Source organism: Girardinichthys multiradiatus, chromosome 4 (assembly GCF_021462225.1).
Source record: "Girardinichthys multiradiatus isolate DD_20200921_A chromosome 4, DD_fGirMul_XY1, whole genome shotgun sequence".
NCBI classification, from domain to species: Eukaryota; Metazoa; Chordata; class Actinopteri; order Cyprinodontiformes; family Goodeidae; genus Girardinichthys; species Girardinichthys multiradiatus.
In genome coordinates this window covers 688,191-709,088 of record NC_061797.1, presented here as the reverse complement: position 1 = coordinate 709,088, position 20,898 = coordinate 688,191, and the positions used below count along the sequence as shown (strand labels likewise).

At 44.5% G+C, this 20,898-nt stretch overlaps 1 protein-coding gene across 4 annotated transcripts in view; it reads left to right on the top strand.

Moving 5' to 3' along the window:
- The first annotated feature begins 527 nt into the window (after nucleotides 1-527).
- dok4 (docking protein 4) overlaps nucleotides 528-20,898 on the top strand; it is a 132,088-nt gene continuing 111,717 nt past the window's right edge. For 3 of the 4 annotated variants that reach the window (XR_007037830.1, XM_047362269.1, XM_047362268.1), the window contains exon 1: nucleotides 530-877. The gene's annotated coding sequence lies outside the window, so the exon portion shown is untranslated. Of the gene's footprint in view, nucleotides 878-20,898 lie in introns of all 4 variants that reach the window. The other variant, XM_047362271.1, reaches the window with a different exon arrangement.

Below are 20,898 nucleotides of genomic sequence, written 5' to 3'. Positions count from 1 at the left end.
TGCCACAGGCTGATTGTCTTCATGCCACGCCGCATTGAAGCAGTCATTTCTGCAAAAGGATTCCCGACCAAGTATTGAGTGCATAACTGTACATGATTATTTGAAGGTTGACGTTTTTTGTATTAAAAACACTTTTCTTTTATTGGTCGGATGAAATATGCTAATTTTGTGAGATAGGAATTTTGGGTTTTCATGAGCTGTATGCCAAAATCATCCGTATTAAGACAATAAAAGACCTGAAATATTTCAGTTAGTGTGCAATGAATCTAAAATATATGAATGTTAAATTTTCATCATTACATTATAGAAAATAATGAACTTTATCACAATATGCTAATTTTTTGAGAAGGACCTGTACAAGCTAGGATTTCATATAAATTCCAAATAAATAATAAATAAATATTTTGATTACAGAAAAAACACGAGTCTTTGTTACATCATACTGCATTTTACACAATATTGAAAAAGAAAGCAATGTTTGGTTGGATCACACAGAAATGTGTGGATTTACTCCTCCTCCTGCACTGCCTCTTTGTATTACTGTAGGAGGCGAGTCCCAGTAGAACGCGGATGTGCCTCCCTTTTATCTAGTCAGGCTCCATCTCTGGCCGACCGGATGGTCCGGCCCGGCCCAGCTCAGAACCGATTAGAACTTCGGCCCGGAGACACAGGGACGGCTTGCGGCCGTACCCGAAACGCCCATCCGTGCGTGCCCACTCGTGTGTTTCGGATTTACCGTGGCGTGTCCTCCAGCTGAGGTAGAGCTGGTGGAGCGACTGGACCAGAGCTGTAAGCCAACGAAGAGAGACAAACCCCACCCGCCGAAAGCTTCCCCGAGGAGGAGAGCCCCGAAACCACGTTTGCAACTGTCAAGCAGGTAAATGGAGGGCTGAGGATGTCTGCTTTGAACCTTCACGGCTTACTGACACTTGAAATATAGCTCCTAGTGCAGGGTTCTGTTACAGATCAAGCTTTTATTTAATAGCCACAAACACAATTCCATGATTCTGCAAATCTAAAAAAAGAATCGAAATTGTTTTGTACTTCTGTATTAGTTTTTTTTTTTCTTAATGTGTGTTTTGCAGACGGAAGTGTTGTGCTGTAGGCTACTTTATTTACAGCCAAAACTATAAATAGTAATAATTATTCACATATTTCAGAGTTAATGGTAAAAAATTTTTACATTTTGCCTAATAAAACCTATCAACTTTTTCTGTCGGAATCAAAATGAACTTCAATGGCCAAGTTTGTGAGATGTTAACTATGGAGGACCGATCCTGACAAAATAAAAAATAAAAGCAGAAATATATATATTTTGTTTTTCCTTTTCCTTACACATGCCTTTTTTCTTTTGACATTTCCTCGTCACTCTTTTTCCTTTACCGTATGCATTTCTGCTTCATTATGCAAATGAGGAGGGCTGCCTTCTTCTCTCCAGCTCCTCTCCTATTGGTCAATATACAGGAAGGAGGAGGATCCATGTGCAGGCCGAGGGTGTGTCTCAATTCAGGGGCTGGATCCTTCCAAGTGCGTACTTGTGGGCTGATTACGTCACAGAGCGACGCGTAAGGTCTGTCAAATGTAGCCGACAAATGTGTCCTTCTTTTGCCTGATTTGAAGGATGCGTTGTGAGTATCCTTCGCGGTCCATCTTTTCCCATGATTCATTGCGGGTCGAAGTGGTTTGGTCAAACAGGGGAAGCCATGGCGGACCACAGTGGCAAAAGCTGTGAGTAAACTGTGAAAAATTACACTTTCTGTGACACAAATGAACTTTTACAATGTTTTTAGTGCAGGAATATAACTGTAGACGTGAAAAATCTGCTTCATTTATCAAGACATCGCTTAATTTCAAACGTGTTCCATCGTGTTCGGAGTTTTCCGCTCCCACCGTAGTAACTGCCGGCTTGCTTCGTCAGCCCTACCGGCGGTGAGGCGAGCTAGACCCGGTAGAGATCTGACTGGACTAACGTCACCGTGTTCCTGCTGCCAGTCATCACAGTGAACACAAGTGATTTCTAACAGTTTATGTTAGTATTATTTTAATGTATTGTGTCATTTTTTCATGTAAGTCCATTTGACATTACAGGTGATATTAAAGTTAACCTGAATAAATGGACGATTTTATGTAATCCTACCGTATCGCTGGAGAGTGTGATTGAGAATAAATAAGCTTTTAAATATTCATTTTTGATGAAGAAATGTGCTATATGTGTTTTTAAAAGTATATTTATAATTCAGCTAGCATTATAATTCGTGATTCCAGGTACAGCTGAAGAGAAATACACTTTCAAATGCAAGCAAATCTCAGTAAAGAAGTGAAAAGTTTGAAAGGACTTGTTTTAGGCATTTGCATAGAAATATTTTAATATTTTCTGCAAATTAAGACAAATGTAAAATTAAAAATGACTTTTTTTACACTGATATTAAGCAAGATGGTTTTTTTTTTTTGTTTTTTTGTTTTTGTTGTTTAGGGACAAAGGAGCAGATGGGCCAGTTTATTAAGCTCAGGGGTGAGAACCACCATCATTTTACTGGAGCTAAAAACTCAGCCGCTGTGGCTTGGAGGTACAATAACAACATTCTTTGCAGTCAGTTTCTGTCCAGTTTCAATAACTCCTATCTTTCTAACTTTCATAAATATCCATCCAGTGATTAACATACTTCTTTTGGTTTTCCCTCTTTCCTTTTGCTTTCCTTTTCCTGACTATGAATGCCAAGAGTGTGCGTAGCAGTAATGAAAGCAAAAGGTGGCTACTCTGAAGAACCTAGAATATAAGACATATTTTCAGTTGTTTCGCACTTTTTTGTTCAGTATATAATTCCACATGTGTTAATTCATAGTTTTGATGCCTTCAGTGTGAAACTACAATATTCATAGTCATGAAAATAAAGACAACTCTTTGAATGAGAAGGTGTGTCCAAACCTTTGGTCTGTACTGTAACTAAATGACATGTAAGAGATATGATGTAAAAATGTACAGCCTTTAGAGATTACAAAATCTTAAGACTTTTTATGACTCTTTAAGACCAGGGAGAAACATATATGCAATCTCTTTTGAAAAAGTCAATGCCAAGCGTCTTGCACGGTGTTGGGCTGTGAGCACAACCCCCATTTGTGGACGTCGGGCCCTCATGCCATCCTCATGGAGTCGGTTTCTAACCGTTTGTGCAGACACATGCACATTTGTGGCCTGCTGGAGGTCATTTTTCAGGGCTCTGGCAGTGCTCCTCCTGTTCCTCCTTGCACAAAGGCGGAGGTAGCGGTCCTGCTGCTGGGTTGTTGCCCTCCTATGGCCTCCTCCACGTCTCCTGGACAGAAGTTTGATTCACTTGGAGTTATATTGTGTTGTTTAAATGTTCCCTTAATCTTTTGAGCAGTGTGTATATACAGGGGTTGGGCAATAAAACGTGTCATTTTAGTGTGGGAGGTTTCATGGCTAAATTGGACCAGCCTGGTAGCCAGTCTTCATTGATTGCACATTGCACCAGTAAGAGCAGAGTGTGAAGGTTCAATTAGCAGGGTAAGAGCACAGTTTTGCTCAAAATATTGAAATGCACACAACATTATGGCTGACATACCAGAGTTCAAAAGAGGACAAATTGTTGGTGCACGTCTTGCTGGCGCATCTGTGACCAAGACAGCAAGTCTTTGTGATGTATCAAGAGCCACGGTATCCAGGGTAATGTCAGCATACCACCAAGAAGGACGAACCACATCCAACAAGATTAACTGTGCACGCAAGAGGAAGCTGTCTGAAAGGGATGTTCGGGTGCTAACCTAGTTTGTATCCAAAAAACATAAAACCACGGCTGCCCAAATCACGGCAGAATTAAATGTGCACCTCAACTCTCCTGTTTCCACCAGAACTGTCCGTCGGGAGCTCTACAGGGTCAATATACACGGCCGGGCTGCTATAGCCAAACCCCTTGGCCCAATACTTGTGCTAGATGGGCACGTCACTGCCAAGGACTACCGAACCATTCTTGAGGACCATGTGCATCCAATGGTTCAAACATTGTATACTAATGGCGGTGCCGTGTATCAGGATGACAATGCACCAATACACACAGCAAGACTGGTGAAAGACTGGTTTGATAAACATGAAAGTGAAGTTGAACATCTCCCATGGCCTGCACAGTCACCAGATCTAAATATTATTGAGCCACTTTGGGGTGTTTTGGAGAAGCGTGTCGGGAAACGTTTTCCTCCACCAGTATCACGTAGTGACCTGGCCACTATCCTGCAAGACGAATGGCTTAAAATCCCTCTGACCACTGTGCAGGACTTGTATGTGTCATTCCCAAGACGAATTGATGCTGTATTGGCTGCAAAAGGAGGCCCTACACCATACTAATAAATTATTATGGTCTAAAACCAGGTGTTTCAGTTTCATTGTCCAACCCCTGTAGTTCCTTTATTAAGGAAAAAAACTTATGGTAAAGTAATTGCCCACTAAATCTAATAACTGTGTATCCCTCTGCAGCAACGCTTGCCATCCAGCATTTGCTGGATGGCAAGAACTAGTCATGTGTCTTTTAGATCACTGTGGAGAAATGTTGGTCCATTTTCCTTTGCAGAATTGTTTTATTTTAGCAACATTTGAGAGTTTCTTAGCATGAATGGTCTGTTTAAGGTCACTGTTTACCACGAGCCATGTAGGGAACACAACAAGCACGCAGAGGAAGAAGTTAAGGGCGAATCAGCAAAGTGGAACTTTTAAGCTCAGTTTACAATAATAATTTCATCACTTATCTGGATGCAAAACCCTAATGTCAGAGTGACCAGGCAGCAGTTAGGGGTATCACAACTTTACCAGCTGAAACACTATAACATTCTCATCATTTGGTCAACTCCTTATTCCTGAGCTAAACTGAACTGCTGAATTGATGTCAAAGTTCTTGGCTGGAGTCATGAGATTTCCTGGCTGAACTGCAATAACAAGCCTATCAATTATTTCTCACGCCAAGAACTTTTCTCTAATGTAATCCGTTCCCAGACAAGCCTATTTCCTTATGCACAGAACAAAGAATTCACAGAATTCATCTTATAATGGCAAAAACAATAACAACACTTTTAATCTAACAAAGCTTTAAGCTTCCACACTAACAGTCATGTTTTGACTGTTGGAATAAGGTGGAGTAAGCCGGTGAGAACCCACGCATGCATGGGGAGAACATGCAAACTCCATGCAGAAAGACCCCCAGCAGGGGGTCGAACCCAGGACCTTCTTGCTGCAAGGCAACAGTGCTACCAGCACTGCAAATTAATTATTTAAAAATTTTTCAAAGTAATTTTCTGGAGTTTTTTATAGATTCTGTCTCGTATAGTTGAAGTGCATCTACGATGAAAATTATAGACATCATCATTCTTTGAAAGTGGAAATAGTTGCAAGGTTGGCGGCATTGGCATGGGAGAAGAAGTGGAGGTGGTGGAGGAGTATAAATACCTCGGTGTTCACCTGGACAACTAGAGTGGAGATGCAACTGTGAAGCCATCTACAAGAAGGGATAGAGCAGACTGTACTTCTTGAGGAAGCTTAGGTCCTTTGGTGTTTGCAGCAAGATGCTGCATATCTTCTATAAGTCTGTTGTGGAGAGTGTGATCTCTTCTGCCATCATCTGCTGGGGAAGCAGCATCAGAGCCAGGGACATAAAATAGCTCAACAAGCTGATAAAGAAGGCTGGTTCTGTTCTGGGGACTCCTCTGGAACCTCTGGAGATCATTGTGGAAAGAGGGATTCTTCATAAAATGAAGAACATTATGGAGAACCCTGAGCATCCTCTTCATGAGACTGTCCTACAACAACATAGTGTCTTCAGTCAGAGGCTTCTTCAGATCTGCTGTAAGACGGAGCTCTACAGGAGATCCTTCCTGCCCACAGCCATCAGCATCTACAACGGCTCTTTGAGGAAACTTTCATAATATGAGCTATAACAACATTTAATTTCCCTTTGGGATTAATAAAGTATTTTTGAATTGAATTGAATTTCCAAGACTTATTTTACCCTCTGTTTATTTCTGTGAGGCAAACATCAGATTACAGGTTACTGGGCCAGAATGATACCTCTTTAGTTTAGCTACAGGTAAACTTGGCTAAAGTTAGCTGACACCCTAATTGAGGTTCTTCAGCACAACTTGTTCTACCATCAGCAGAAGCTTCTGCTGTAGTGCCAAAAAGCTTCAAGCTACCAAATATATGCAGAATATGTAGTTACACTGACCACCACTGTACACAGATGGTGTACTCCCGTGGAACATAACAAATTTCTACCCATCTTTTCATTCCCACAGCACATGATTAGTCAGTCAGTCATTTTCTACCGCTTATTCCATAGTGGGTCACGGGGGAGCTGGTGCCTATCTCCAGCAGTCTATGGGCGAGAGGCAGGGTACACCCTGGACACGTCACCAGTCCATCACAGGGCAACACACAAACAACCATGCACACACTCATTCATACACCTAAGGACAATTTAGAGTGACCAATTAACCTAACAGGCATGTCTTTGGACTGTGGGAGGAAGCCGGAGTACCCGGTGAGAACCCACGCATGCACGGGGAGAACATGCAAACTCCATGCAGAAAGACCCCTGGTTGGGAATCGAACCCAGGACCTTCTTGCTGCAAGGCAACAGTGCTACCAACTGCACCACCGTGCAGCCGGTGCAGCACATGATTATCTGCAAGATTATTCCATGTTTCACACAGTAAAGGCTCCCACAGAATCGGGCGTCCTGTGTTGTATTGACCACATACTTCAGAGTCCCGTACTACGCGCCGGATGTGTTTCATAGGGATCCAGAGCTCCTGCTCTTCCAATTCCTTACAGGTAGCACGCCTGCATGTCCTAAGGTCTCATCCACGCTCCGTACCACCTCATCCACGTACTCTTCAAGGACGGCCCATCCTTGTGGCGTTCTGTACAACTTCTCAATCCCGACAAAAACAACTTTTCTCTGTTGAACATAGCGATCCACCTCATCGTTTCCACGCCAATGAGCCCTTTCTCGGGTATGAGCCTTCTGGTGGTTTGTCGTACTCTTCTCTAGGAAGAAAAAGGTGCTTTTCTTTTGTGGGCCTTGTGATGCTGGTGGTCTGTAAAATCTCCTTTGTGGTTCTTCTCTTCTCTGAGTCAGCGGTCTGTTAGGGGGGTTGGGTGGAGCTGTTGCGACGGCCACTTTTTCTGCTGACTCTCATGGCAGGTTGTGTGATTTCAGTCCATCTAAGCATATTGTCACCCTTCTCAGGCATGGTTGATGGCAGCATTCCGTCCTTCTTCCAAGGTCACCCATATTTCCTCTCGGTAATCTTTTAAGTTTTCTCCATTGTGGTAAGCGGCAATGGGAGAGTGGATGACTGCATAATAGGAGAGGTCGACGCCACTAGTCAGATGCACCTTACTTGCTTTGTTCTGGCTCACTTTTCTTCTCAGTTCTCGTACATCTTTCTTGTAATCTATCCCTACCTGGGCCCTTAACTTTTTCCTGAACTTAGTTTTGTGGATTTTGAAGTTGTCATTCGTGAAAACTAACAGTCCATCTCCCTCTATGTCCCAGGGGTCTCCGATGACCTGGTAGAGTCGAGTCCTTTTTTGCAGGGAAATTCGTCTTGCATCTAGTGGCATCAGGTCTAGGACTCTCCTCATTGTGACTCTCTTTGACTTTTGACTAACCTTTCTTGGCCCTCTTCTTCAACATCCATCCTTCTTGTCATTTTGTGTTGGTTATTGGTCCCTTCTCTTAGTTTACTTTTTGCAGGGTCTTGCTCCTTGTGGCTTGGGGTGTTGGTCATACGTTTGAGGGTTCTCCTATGTCGCTCTAGAGCTGCTGACAAGAGGGCTCCCTGTCTGGTAGTCTCCTGCAGTTCTTGTCTGGTCTGGGTAATCCATTGAAGGATGTTACCCTTTTGCCTTATGATGTAGGGGGTGATAATTGGTCCCTGGCTGGGTTCATCTTCTCTTTGGTCTTGTTCTTGTTCTGATTTGTTGCCCTCTTCATCACTCTCTGTATCTTCTGTTAAGTCATAAGTTGGTATGTTTGAGTCAGCTTGGTGGTCTGGTTTTTGCTCCGGTCTGCCATCCTCACTGTACTCTTCAAGTAAACTCTCTCTGTCGTCATCTTGGATGGCTTGCATCTGTTCTTTGAACTGGGTCATTTTGCTGGTCTCTAGTTCATAATATTTCAACCTTGCAGTGGCCCTGGTAGTGAGGTTAGTGAGGCACCCGTTCAGTCCAGACTCATTGGCAACCATCTTGACAATCGGGTCATGTTTTTCGGGTGGGCAGTGCAATGAGACCAGTTTCCCTAGTCCCCACAGTTCAAGGAACCCTGTCCACCAACGTAACCATCGACTAATGTCCTCCATATTCTGGACTGCCTTAGGCCATGGTATCACGACCTGTCTGGATTCATGCTTTATTTCTGAACAGTAGTATATGTTATCTTTTTGGAGGTGGTTTGTTAGCTAGTGTTTCTTCTGATTGTTCTTGGTTGAAATTGAGGAACATTTTCTTTACTGATGAAGTCCATGTTGAATATCCGTCCCCACCTAGCAGCATCTCAGTAGGGATGCGGTGTAGCTCTGATCGGGTTGATTTTGGTTGTTCTGTTGACGGGAGTGGTCATTCAGCTCCCCGCTCCATCAGATCCTGGTTTTCAATTTCTTTGTCCATCACTATGTCTTTGTTGTCTCGAGTTGTCCGTCTCCAAAGCCTCTCGAGGTACCCACGAGTCGAGATGGGTTTAGACTATTTGGCTACTAGCTTTACTGTCTGTGTCTGGTCAGTCTACCCTAAATAAAGCCCTGTCCTCACCTGCACACTTTGCAGTTACTGCGAGGGTTGTGACTGATGGCCTTATCAGTCACAGACAACCTTACTCGGTCCAGGGTGCTCAGGCAGAGACGTCCTTCTGCTGAGCTCCCTTCTTCTGGGGCCCCTTTATCTCTTGCCAGGGTCCCTGTTTGGGCGCCACCTTTTGTTGTCCGATGAGTTAACCCCTCCCTCCTACTTCCTTATTTCTGAAGGGATTGCTCAATCCAGCTCTCCATCCAACGGGTCCGGACTTCCCTAAACCTGAAAGGTCTTGCTAAGCAGATTTACTGAAAGATCTGTTTAAGCTGGTGTTGGGAAATTACATGCCTTACCTCTTTACAGGCTATATCCAGAAGTTTCGCCCTTCTTCAACTGGTGGTCTGGACAACTGAGTAGCACAGAGCAGTCATCCACTCCTCGACAGTCACTTCTGTTAACAGCTGCTCATTCCCTAATATTACAACTGGCTCTTGGTATATTGGTTGGGTTAATTTTAGTGACTCGGCACAAGTTTGGCTAAAGGCAACCTATAAAAACCTCCTAAAATCTGTCAGAACCAGGTAACAAGACTTTTTACCACCAATGAAAAACCAAAAATAAGGTGACTCTAATAATTGACTGTCCACAATTTGTCTAGAATTTTATAGGCTTTCTTTAATTAGTAAAGCTTTTGCAGGGGTCAATAACAGCTTAAATTCAACAACACCTAATTACATCAATAATAGAAATGGATCAATGAACCCCACCTGTCTTTCCCTGATGCTGAAACTAGTGAGTTTGGAGAGGCTTTGAAGACTGAGGCTTATCCATGCACCCGATGGGGATGTTTCTTTGGGAAACAACGAGCAATTTCTTGAAAGAAAGGCGACTTAATCCTGTTTTCTTCCTCAAAGTGGACAGGAACTGATGCTCCAAGTTTCAATGGCAAAACGGGAACTTTGTTGTTATATGTCTCAGAAGGCAGTAGCTTCCAGAGGCTGAAAAAGTTGAAGGAAACCCTAAAGGTCTGACTGGGGTTAATTCAGGACTTCCAGAAGCCTGAAACTTAGAGAAATCAGTTGTTCACCGATCAAGTTCACTTAAGTTGTCTGGGTAAAAAGGTAATTGATGAAATCAGATTCTCAATTTCAAGGCACAGTCCTTTCAGGGCACACAGGTTGATCCTCTTTTTAATGCAGTTGATCAGCTGGGCTGTGTCTCTGGTCTTCTGATTCATCTGTGGCGTCTTTCTCGGTCCGATCTTGTTCGCTGGTCTTCTGCGAGGAAACAACCAACTAGTTGCTCTATTCTTGCCCATTTTATGGAGCATTTCCACCAAGCTCTTTGTGCTTATTAATCTGTGGTTGTTGCCACGGCTGTCCCATTGGTCACCTATGACATAAGGTGATCTTTTCTCTGGAATTTCCCGAGTCGTGTGCTTCACATTAGAGGCTGACATGGGAATCCCGCGGGATGGGAGACAGCATTAGTAAAGATCACGTGATTGGGACGGTAGAGGATAAAACATGAACGGGAGCAGACGGGAGCGGGAGCTAACCAATAGGAGGGAAAATAAACCAGGATCTAGGTCTTTGAAATGTAAAACTGAGACTTTGTTATAAACTTTAAGAAAAAAAAAACTTGGATCGACGCCGCCATTGTATATTTTTTTTCCAAGAAGCATATACTATAATGCGAGTCAAACGAACTACACGACCCAGAAGCCAACAGTGCTTCTGATCGATGTTTTCCACCTCCGTTCAGAATGGAAGGAGCTGTCCTGAGACAGTCCTGAGCTGTCTGTTGACCTCTCCTCTGACCTCCACCCTTGCCTCAGTCATCATCCTTGTACTGTAAGTAACAGCTCTCACTTCCCCAATTCCTGAACATCTGCTCCATTCCTGTTTCACTCAACACTACAGTTCCTCTTAAACAGAGGCTTTAATTCTTACATCGGTGCTACTCAAACTTTTAGTTACACTCTTTACTTCATTTAAAGTTTAAAACATTACTTCATTCTTTTTATTCATTCATCATAACTGATTAACTTATATCTCTTTCATATATAGCTAATTAAGAATCTCTAAACCTTAATTTTTTTATTTTAATCATCAGTTCTCAATCAAATTTCAATTATATTTCTTTTAACTTTAAATCACTCATTTCATGTAATACTTGTAGAAAATAGAAAATCATCATACATCATTTCTTTGGTTACACTTGTAGTTTATACTAATGCAAAACATAAGACAGGTAATATATGACTCCATACAGGCCTCTGCAGTCTTTTAGTCCCAGAATGTGAGAATATACTTATCTTACTTTTTATTGCTTTCACTGAGCATTTAATAATTGTCGCATGGATCACATGAAAAGACCTAACCTTATTTTGACACACAAAATTGGGCATACTGTGCATGTACTGTAAGCAGCGCAGACTGAGCGTGCATTGTCCATGAAAGTTTGAGATTTCATATTTGACCATACAATTTCTTGGGGTCTTGTTCACAAGTGAGGGGAGAATGGAGTGGGAGATTGACAGATGGATCGGTGCAGCTGCTGCAGTATTAGGACGCTGTGCCAGCCCGTTGTGGTGAAGAGAGAGCTGAGCCGAAAAGCGAAGCTCTCGGTATACCGGTCGGTCTGCGTTCCTACGCTCACCTGTGGCCATGAACTTTGGGTCATGACCGAAAGAACGAGATTCCGGATACAAGTGGCTGAAATGAGCTTCTTCCATAGGGTGGCCGGTGATGGAGTTATTCCCTAAACTCCTGCGTGCTCGTTTGTTTGGTAAAGCTAAGGCATCCTATACTGTTACTAATAAAAACAAAGTAATAAAAAGAACACGGAGGCTGCGCAGCTTTTAGATGCCTGTACAGGGAGAAGCTCATCCGAATACTTCTGAAACTTCTGAATACTACTCCCAGAACAGCAGTTTTTATTCAAAAGCAAGGTGTGTACATTACAAAGAAAAAACATACAATTGTATGTCTGATTTCCCATCCGGAGCTGTCTGGCACTCTGACATTCAGCTGCCTTTTCAGCACTTCCTGTTTTTCCACTTTTGACCTTTATCTACACACATGTACACAAATATCTTCTTGTTGCAAGGCAGAAATCTTACATACAGAAATATCTTTCTGTTGTGAGGCAGAAATCTTGCAGACATATACACAGAGAAGCCTGTTAGCCGGCCTCTAAGTTACACAATACATTTTATTTCACACATTATTAAACATACTTGAGCATGGCAATACAGATCCTATAAGCATAGCATGAATATTTTCCAACAATTTCCCCCTTTTGAAGTCTTTAATAAGACTTCACCCTAAAATGCCCCACAAGTTATTTTTTAAAATCAATGTAACAATAAAAAAGGAAATAATGCATGAACCTACTAAAATCCAACCCATATGGGGTAGGGTTTTTGCCTTTTGGCTCATACTTTCATCAAAGTACTTACTACAAGTCCTGGAATATACAATGAGCGAACAAACCTGTAAATAGAAAAATAGAAAATTCTTTTTTTTTTTAGTTCAATTCTGTTCTGGGTGGGAGAGCATCTACAACCACCCTGTGAGAGGGAAGCTCAATCACTTCCGCCTCTTCTGCTGTAGGCTGTCCTGTTCTTCAACTCTCAGGTGTAGACTGACCTGGAGCCTGGGATTCATACCAGGGGATTATGCTGCCCCTATGTGGGTATGAATACTTTTGCAGATTGTTGAACCCAAGGTGTAGACTAACCTATGGGTATGATGACTTCTCCTCACCCCTAGGGGATTATTCTGCCCCTTCTGTAGGGTGAGGAGGTGGCTCTTCTGTTGTCGTGTTCTCTCTCAGGTTTTCCTGGACCTCAGCGAGGGATCTCTGCGGAGCGTCTGTCACTGTACACTGACTCCAGTGGTACCAGGTGTCGCCTTTACCTTTGAGTCTCACCGCATGTGAGGTTCTTTCTGTGACCTGGAATGGACCGGTCCACCTGGGTTCTGACCACTTCCTTTTGATCACCTTCAGCAGGACCCACTCAGTGTCGGACGTGGTTGGCCGGGGTCCCTCGGTTGGTTTCTCTGGAACCTGTTTTGAGAATGCTGCAACCAAACTGTGGAGAGATCTGTAATAATCACGATGAGACATAGAACCTTCACATTCATTTAGAAAAGGTAGTCTGGTTTGAGGACCTGGAAATTGTCTGCCTGTCTGCAGTTCGTGAGGGGTCAGACCATGCCTCTGATTCACAGAGCTTTTTACTGACATCAAGGCTAAAGGTAATGCTGTGACCCAATTCATTTTAGTCTGTGCACAGATCTTAGCCAATTTAGTTTTGATTGTCTGGTTCATCCTTTCCACCTTCCCTTGAGATTGGGGGTGGTACACTTTTCCAAAGGAATGTCTCAGTCCCAGGAACTTTTCAACCTCTCTAAGTTCTTCATTTTTGAAGTGTGTGCCGTTATCTGACCTGAATTTCACAGGAAAACCGTGCCTGGGGATGTAGTGATTAATCAGACACTTCACCACTGTTTTGCTGTCTTCCTTTTTTGCTGGCCAGGCCTGTGGCCAACCGGTGAACGCATCCACACACACCAAAAGATATCTGAACCCATTCACTCTCTCAGTCATGTCTGTGTAGTCTATGATGATTTCCTTACCTGCTACCGGGTCCACAGGGAACTTACCTGGTGCAGGCTTCAGAGTGGGTCTCACATTGAATTGTTGGCAGGTGCTACACGAGCTTATCCAATGACCTACCGTCTGTTTCAGGTATGGATGCCACCAGTGCTCAAGACTCTTCATCATTTGTGCAGTTCCTGCATGTCCCGGTCCATGTGCTTCTTCCAGCGCTGCTGTGGTCAACCCTGGGGGTAGGATGGGATGTCCGTCTGGACTTCTCCATAGTTCATCCTGGTCTTTTCTTCCTCCTCTTGCCTTCCAGACTGATTTCTCTTGCGGTGAGGCCCCCTTTTGCAGTCTACTCACCTCCTCCAGAGTCGGTACTGGTGTCCATTCAACTTCAGAGTTCATCAAGATGTGTATGGGCAGATATCCAGCTTTGGTTTTGGCTGCTAAGTCTGCAGCTTGATTTCCTTGAGCCACCCTAGTGTAGCTGTTATCATGTCCTTTGCATTTTATGACCGCTACGTCTTGGGGAAGTAGTAGGGCCTCATCTAATCTTCTCATTTCTGGCTCATGTTTAATGGGTTCCTGTCCTGCTGTTCTAAACCCTGTTCTCATCTACTGCTTCAGTTCCACATGCGCTGCTCCCGTGACAAAGCTGAGTCTGTGTAGATGTTCACTTTTTGTCCTTCCCCTAGTTCTAGGGCTGCTATTACTGCTAGCACCTCTGCTCTCTGTGCTGATTGGGTGTCTGTCAGCCCTTCTGCCTTAAGAGTCACAAAGTTCGTTCCTGTGTCTTCCACAACCGCATAGGCTGCTTTCAGACCCTCTGTGTCATGTCTAAAACAACAGCCATCTGTGTACAGGTTTCTTGCTTCTTTCAGTGGTTCTCCTTGTAGGTCTGGTCTGATTTTCTCACTTACCTCAACTTTTTCGGTGCATACATGGGGCTCTCCTTCTGTCATTCTGTCTGCCATGTTGATCCCTTCATGGCTGTAGATGATGTTTGGCGCCTCCAGCACCTTACTCAATCTCTGTTGTCTCAATGGTGAGAGTGTGAAAGTTTTGGAATTGGCAAATGCCACTACTCCATGTGATGTTAAAATGTGTAGTGGATGTTCCATCACTACGTGGGCTGTTTTTTGGATGATTTTTGCCAACCCTGCTGCATGTCTGGTACATTCATGGTGTCTTTGTTCCATGTTGTCAAGCATCACGCTAATATACATTAGCACTGTTCTTACTCCCCCTTTTTTCTGGAACAGCACTCCGTTCGCGGTGTGTGCTGTTACAGAAACATCCAAGTGAAAGGGCAATGTGTAGTCTGGATGTGCCAAGTGAGCAGCTTGGTAAAGGCTGGTTTTAAGAGCAATAAATGCTTCCTCTGCTTCTGTTGTCCATTCTAGAGGCGCTGTCAAATGGCGCATGCCCTGTTTCCTCACTAAGTCGCGGAGTGGGGCAGTTAGGTCAGTGTATCCTGGAATAAATGACCTGCTGTATCCGGTGAGTCCCAAGAAGGAAAGCATGTCCTTCACCCGCACCGGTTTTGGATGAGAAAGGACAGCAGATTGATGTGAAGGGGACATTCCTGTCCCGGGCTGAGAGATCACCCTGCCCAAGAAATCCACCTGTTTCCGGCAAATTTGTAGTTTGGCTTTGCTGACCTTGTACCCAGCTTTAGCTAGGTGTGAGAGCACCACAGCCGTGACCTCCAAGCATTCAGAAACAGTTGGTGTCGCCAAAAGAATGTCATCCACATATTGAATCAATGTGGTGTTCGGTGGAAGGGGACAGTCTTGGAGGGATTCCTTAAGGACCTAATTTAAATATTCCTGGTGACAGAGCAAAACCCTGCGGCAAACGAGTGTAGCGGTACCTGTTTGACTTATATGTGAATGCAAAAATATCTCTGCACTCCTCAGCTAGAGGCAGGCAGAAGAAAGCGTTGGCCAGACCGATGCAGGTGAACCATGCATGTTTGGGGTTTAGATTGGTAAGAGCAACATAAGGATTGGGCACTGGAACAGTAGGAGTGGAAAGTGCTGCATTTACAGCTCTCAAGTCATGGGCCATTCTCCATTTCCTAGTGCCCTTCTTTTCTACTGGTAAGATGGGTGTGTTCCAAGAAGAGCCGTCAGCTGGTTCCAGCACCCCAGCGTTCCACAGCCCTTCTATGGAGTCAGAAATTCCACTTTCAGCTGCTGGTTTGTGAGGGTACTGGGATTTCTAAATGGGTCAGTCAGTGTTAAGCTGGAAAGTGACGGGAGAACACTGAATGAGTCCCACGTCCATGGGGCCCTCAGCCCAAAGTGAAGATGGCATGCTCTGAACTACAGCTGCAGCCATTGGATGATCTGTTTTTTCTCTGCCATGATGTCTTTCAAGTTGCACATGTTCCAAGGTGCCAACGTCTGTGGACATGTTAGTAATGCGGTAGGTGTTACATGACGGGGAATAAGATAGATTGGGTGTGGATGAAGAATGCCAGTCAGTGAGAGCTAGGGAGCGTTTTTACACTCCTCCCAGCTCGCGGGCTTCGTGAGCAGGGTGGAGCTCTAGTGAAACATGGGGTACACCATCAGACCACATTTTAAACCAGTTCTCCTGTTCTGTAGACAGCTGCACGGAGGCTACGACACCTTCAGGGGCTACATAAATGTCTGCGGTGGCGATCTCCCAGGAAGTCCCCTCCAGCTCCTTAGCAAAGCTTTCCTGATAACACTCACAGTTATTCCTGTCATAGAAGAGGGTGACATGTGGCGGGTCAGGGGGAGAGACGTAGGGCGCCAGGGTCGAGATCCAGGATTTCCACCGAAGGAAGGATGAGAGGATGCCGCCGCCCGCTGTGGTTTCTGGATGCAGGAGGGCCCAATATATGTCAGCCATAGGGTCAGCCAGGGGTTGTATGAGATACTGTCCGTGAGAGAGGCGGGAATTGTTGCCACAGACTAGTTGAGTTCCATTGGGCAGATGCACAGACAGTCCATCAGGTCCACATAAAATGGTGGCACCCATTTTTATCAACATGTCTCTGCCCAATAAGTTGACAAGGGTGTCCGCTGACACCAAATAACTGTGGTTCAAAGTCTGTCCCCCTATCTCGGTTTTTAGGGGTTTGGTGTAAGGTAGGACCTGTTTAGCCCCAGAAAACCCCATGACAGTGGTAGTCCTTGTGGAGAGGGTGGTAGGAGGGGCTCGTTGAATAGTTGAACATGTGGCCCCAGTGTCCACCAAAAAAGGAAGAGTTTGTCCATACACTGTCACGAACAGTAAGGGGTCCTCAGTCCCTCTGTCCTGGGGGTTCTGTGGGGGCCTCAGTAGTGCTCTGGCCCAAAGCTGGGTTCATCCCAGGGTGGCAGCTGAAGTGAAGGTTGCTGCTGTTGACCTTCACGTGGTGGACCACCCCGTCCTCAATACGGGCGTTGCCCTGGGCCTCCTCTGAGTCCATACCCATGCCCATATGCCTCAAGGTTGTACGGACATTCTCGGCTCTAGTGACCCTGCTCCTCACAGTAGTAGCAAACGTCAGCACCCCCCCATCGCCTCAGTGGTCCTCCACGGAATCCACGGCCCCTTGGCCCGCCCCTGCCCCTGGACCGGACTGGTTGGGCATAATAAGGACCAGAGGTTGCAGACCTCGGTGCAATCGTGTCCTGATGGCCAGGAAAGAGAGGAGTCTGGGGGCCCTGAGAAACCGCACCTTCATACATTATTTTGGGAGTTTTATTGTCTTTCTTCTTTTCTCCTGCTTTCTGCTTTGCTTCGGCTAACTGCATTTTTAGTAATTGGGTCTGCAGGGTCTTAAGTTCCTCCTCATCTTTCTTATGTTCTTCTCTTATTTTGGACAGGTGATGGATCAGATGGCGATCCCAAGTTCCAGTGTCCGCTCCAAGCATGTCAGGATTGTCGTCCATACTGGCCTTCACCTGTTGGGGCAGTCCTTTAAGGACAGCATCTCTGAACCAGTTTCGCTGTGCCCCCTCATTAGCTGGGTTAGTTCCTGTCTGAGTTTGCCACATGCATTTGCACTGGTCCAGGTATTCCCTGGGGTTAATTTTAGGGTCCCATTCAAACTTAGGAATGGTGCGTCCCCTGGTTACAGGGTATGCTGTTCTCAATGCATCACCTAGCCAGTGGACAATCTGGGTGAAGAGGTCAGAATCCAGGCCTCCTGAGGTGTAAGCAGCAGTCTCAATCTCTCTACATGTGTGGTGTGGCATGCACCGTCCTGCCACTGCTCCTCCCAATGCTAGTGTGGTGCCTGCCGTCAGGGTGTCTAAAGTCTGGAGCCACACTGCTGCTCCTTCAGTTATGGGGGGCAACTTGTCACAGAGAGCCGTAATGTCGCCCAGAGAGAAAGGTTTATACCTACAGGTGGCTCCAGAGCCTTGTTGCTGTAAAAGGGGATAATTAGTTTTTGGGGCATAACTAAAGCCTTCTGGCTTAGCTGCAGCTTTGCGGATTAAATGTTCCCTTAACTGTCCAACTGTCTGACTGTGTATTGGGGATCCGTCCTCAGGATGGTTGTGCTGCGGATCTGCTCTGTCTTCTCCATCTTCCTGTGGTATGCTGTGGCTGTTTTTCTGCAGCTCTACAGCTGGGGTAGAGGTGTAACAAGGTGTGGGTATGAGAAAAGAATTGGGACACAAAACCCTATCTGGCCTCCAGGATCCACTTAGCAATAAAGCCACTGAACCCACCGGATCAGTCCCTGCTCCTTGTAAGCCAGAGCCTGGCCCCCGTGCCCCAGCCTGAAATTAGAGAAGGTGGTTGGTAGGATTCTTGTGGGGGTGAGCGAAAGGGATTTGTCTTGCTCAGGCTTCTTTGATGTTGTTCTTGTCTTTCTCTTACCTCTCTGTCCTGAAAGGCTGCTTTTTCTGCATCCTGAAATGACCCATCAGATGCTGACATAGATAATCCGGAACTTCCACTGACAGATTCCTTCCCCCGTTCTGAAATCTGTAAGCCATGCAGTACAAGTGTTCCATTTTCTACTTCCAATATGGGGTACAATCCACCAGGGGGCGGTGTGGGTGCACCAGTGAGTGAGCTGTACTTGGAGGAGGTTGCATACGGAGGAGGTGTGTCTGCGCCCATCCCCTGAGCTGATTTTGACCCCTCCTTCTTGTCTCCTTTTATGGGTTTTTTCCGCTGCATTGTGTGAATTCCTCCTTGGTAAATCAAAAGTATGTCTCCCAGAAGCGCTGTTCTTTTTCCAATTTATCTACGTTTGTCCTGTACTTACCTTTGGACCAAACAGTAGCTTCATTCAACTTACTTTGTGCTTCCGGTCTGTTTTTCTTCGCTGTGTTTCTTTCTAAACCAATCACCTAAAGTCCACTTGTCCATCAAATTAATTCCATCCGCCTTCATCGTTTCTTACCTTTTTTTCGATTTTGTTTTTCATTTTATCAGCGTCGTCCTTACCTCTCGTTTGGAAAAGAAGTGCTTGCATGTTAGTTAGTTGTGTGTTTAAATCTAACCATCCTGGTTTTTCAAAAAATTCCTCTTCCATGTTGTTTAAAATCCTGTGAAATAAATGTTCAATTAACGCGTCACAATATGCACATCAAATCCGCTTATCACTGTATTGTCCTTTGTTAACAACACAAGGTTGAGCAGACAATACAGTGTATTTAATAAACAGCGATGGCAAGCCCGCTCTGTGCGGGCGTCACCCAGATACACACACACATACAATCAGTCAGTCAGCGCTTGTCACAGTCACTCCCGTTTAATATCAGCAAAAACACTTAACATTCACATTTCTTGTATAATCCGCACCACAGATATTTATATCTAGTACTTTGTGTTTTATTTTACCCCAAATAATCATCCAGGTCGGTCGCACACACACACAATACAACACAACTGTCTGTGACAGACAGTCGCACACAGGAAATATGCACAAATATGCAGAAACAATCAACTACAAGCCACTTCACCCTATATTCAATAAATGCATTTTATTTTCCCTCAAATAATCAAAAATCCAACCGCATTTTTAATTCAGAATGTGTGTTCAATGATTTAACATGGACTGCACTCCCAGTCACTTGTGTAATTCCTCCGTGTGACCACTAGATGGGAATCTAACCCTATAGAAGAGCCTGTAACTCTTTTCTGTGAGGACGTTTAACCTCTCAGTTTTTATAAACTTTATAGCTTGCCTAACTACGGGACTTAAGCCCAGCTTTTCTTATTAATTTGTCAATTAATAAGTTGGTACGCCACACCCAGCAATTAGGACTTTAACTTGAAGGACTTTAACCTTTTTCAGCTTTAAATGAACTTTCAAGCTGCCTTATTTTGCCGGCCCTGTCAGCAAATCTTATCTGACTCTATTTTAACACGTCCCTTTAACGCACACTCTTTTACAGTTTTGCAGAGTAAAATGACATTCAGAACCAACTGACACCTGGTTAATTTAGCCTATATATAAATTCAATCGGAGAGTTTAATAAAATAGGCTCTACCTCACCTTTGATGATTAATTATGGGCGCCCGGTGTCAGAAGATTCCGTCTGTCACACCCTGTTTTTGTCCACGTCGGGGGTCACCAAATTGTTGAAGTACCCCTTTAAAGGGGCCTTCTGCGCGTTCATTTATTCACCGTAACCTGGAGGAATTCACAACACATTAGAATAAATCACACGGAGACAGCTGTATGTCATTCAAAGTACCTTGCCCAGGGAAGCTCTCATGTGATCAGGACACACACCGAGACGACTTCGGAGCTTCTCACTGGGCTCATTGCTTTTATTAAAACACACATTAAAATGGGCAGTGCCCTGTTTACAGTTTTTTCTCACATGTAGTCACGTACACACTTTTCCGGCTTTACCATATTTAGACAGTCATTGTCCACCAGCTGCACTCGTATCTACTGATATAAGCAGGGAGTAAGTCAGTCTCTACTTTTCACACACTCCTTCAGTTCTCAGTATTTTTCTGCTTCATCACACTCAAGGCCAAGTTTGTGCAATAACAATTCTGCAGGCCACACAATGTCTTATACTAACATAGGTTATACATTTTATTTCCCACACTGGTTATGAACATAGTAATAATAATGATGCACACACATAATATATCTCCACAGGTGCCAGGGTGGAGATCCAGGATTTCCACCGAAGGAAGGAAGAGAGAACACCTCTGCATGCTGTGGTTTCTGGTGTAGCAAGACCCAGTAAATGTCAGCCATAGGATCAGACAAGGGCTGGATTAAATACTGTCCATGTGAAAAGTGTGTGTTGCTGCCACATGACAGGTGGGTGCCATTAGGAAGATGCACCTGCACCACACAGAATTTTTGGGCCCATTTTGATCAACATGTCTCTACCCAGTAAATTTATTGGTGTGTCTGCGGACACTAAGTTCAAAGTTTGCCCTCCTATTTTAGTTCTTAGGGACTTGGTTTAAGGTAGGACCAGTTTAGCCCCAGAAAACCCCATGACAGTGGTAGTCCTTGTGGAGAGAGTGTTGGGAGGGGC